The sequence below is a fragment of the Pimephales promelas genome, chromosome 1 (genome assembly GCF_988280905.1).
Source record: "Pimephales promelas chromosome 1, fPimPro1.hap1.1, whole genome shotgun sequence".
Lineage (NCBI taxonomy): Eukaryota > Metazoa > Chordata > Actinopteri > Cypriniformes > Leuciscidae > Pimephales > Pimephales promelas.
This window is the reverse complement of record NC_142769.1, coordinates 14,316,105-14,318,136: the sequence shown is the minus strand read 5'-3', so window position 1 is coordinate 14,318,136 and position 2,032 is coordinate 14,316,105. Positions and strand designations below refer to the sequence as shown.

Below are 2,032 nucleotides of genomic sequence, written 5' to 3'. Positions count from 1 at the left end.
AAAATGTATAATCACAAAGATTTTTAATGAAATAATACATCTCTGTGAGTCCACATAACTACATCTGTACATACAGTGGATTGTACCCATGTATGGCAGTATTTGTATTTTTTATTCTATTGTTTCACTTCAGTATTGATTCATCCACTGAGGTCACATGGACATCACGGTCACTGTGTGTGGTTTTTAAAGCATCTTTAGGGCTTGCAGAGATGGATTACTTTCCTTAAAATCTTAATTCGTATTTATCTGTAGAAAGAAAGTAAAATGCATCTGGGACAGCATGAGGGTGAGTAAAATAAGTGAGAATTTTATTTTTGGATGAACTATTCCATTCATATGCTGTTGGTATGCTAATCCATGATCAGCAGAGACTAATAAGAATAAACTGCAACCTCTTGTGTACTGTGTTTGTTTTAATCTAGAGCTCCAAAGAAATTAAAATATTTGCTATTTTATAATATTAAAATAAAATACAACAGGTGTCTGAAGATAAGGATCCCAGTCATTCAAAGGTGATATGTCTGAACAAAGTAACATTATTGTCTGATGGAGACAGCTGATCTCTGGTATTATCACTCCATCATCTGTGTCAGCATCAGAATTTTGTTTGTGGAAAAGTTGCTCAAATCCCTGGAAAATGAGAAAGGAAATATATTATAATCTAACAATACAAACTGCTTTGAACTCCCACATGCAGTAACCATTTGCAGACTTAAAATAATTATTTCAAACAAATTATATAAATGTTTTAAGGGATTTTACAGTACCAAATGTTTACCTGACTCACACACCATTTATCATCTGTAGCCATTTATCATCTGTGGCTCTATAGCCCAATAAACATTTATCCATGGCTGTGTAGTGTCTACTCCCTAGTTGCTGGATTTTTTCAGTCATAATTACTTGCATGTATTAGGTTTTGAATTTGTATATATATATATATATATATATAAATTATTAAAGACTATTAAAAATTCAACATTTTTCTCCAAAATGTTGTTGTTTTTTAACATAATTATTACTAAAATATGGATACAGAAAAAGCATTTTGTTGCCTTTTGCAGAATAAATATTGCGCCTAGGGTTATACTTCAAAACAAATGAGTGTTTACATATTATGAATGGAGACGTGGAAAATGGTCAAGTACTCTCTCTCTTCTTTTAAAAACTCTGCATCACAAATTAATCAACAATTGGCTTTACATTGCCAAAGTTGAACCGGGCAGTGATTGACAGGGCTCTGGTCCAATGGCATCGGTCATTGTCTGATACAGTACATTTTGTACTGTAGGCTACAGTACAGATACTGTACAGTACTCTAGCACAATGTTGTTTGGGGTGGCAGAGGGGAAATATGATCTAATTGAAGCAAATATGATCTAATCGAAGACTGTAACCGTATGTAACGTTAGATAAACAAGACATGTAATGATTGGGCTAACAACTTACCAATTAAATCAAGACAACACTGCTGTATAATGTTATGGGCTCTCACTGAGCTCTAATATGCCTCTCCACCTGAAAAAGCAAGACCTGTATTATAATTAGTATTAGTTTAGTATTAATTAATAAAAAAACAAAAAACAAAACAACTTACCACGAGTAGCCTATGCTATCCAGTATTCTGATATCGACGATGACAAATTATATCATTTGTCTGTACTATTCCTTCTATAAGAAATCATATCAACAATATAGTGTAGCAGTAAATAAATAAAGAAATAAACTTAATATCACCTAAATGAAATAGAAAGCTACGCTTATAGACGCTCACATCCAAACGTGTAAACACAACATTCACTGACGTCTTCACTTCCAGGTCAAGAAAACTCAGTAGCCAATGAGAATACACTGCTACTAGCCCCGCCCCCACGAGAGATTTGTGTCAGAACAGCGAACGCAAACTCAGGGAGTGTAAACGAAAACTTTGAAAACTCTGGAAGCGCATTTGTAAGTGTAGATCAGTAAACGAAATATGAGGAATAGTTAGCAAAACATGTAGTGTATTAAAAACAAAGTCAAAAAAATT

General features: G+C 33.4%; 1 long non-coding RNA gene across 1 annotated transcript; it reads right to left on the bottom strand.

The window, feature by feature from the left end:
- Positions 1-284: 284 nt before the first annotated feature.
- Positions 285-1,784, bottom strand: LOC120477544 (uncharacterized). The gene is made up of 3 exons (XR_005622416.2): positions 1,601-1,784; positions 1,453-1,521; positions 285-633 (listed from the first exon to the last, which is right to left on the bottom strand). It is a non-coding gene; the product is annotated as an uncharacterized LOC120477544 (long non-coding RNA).
- Between the last annotated feature and the right edge of the window lie 248 nt (positions 1,785-2,032).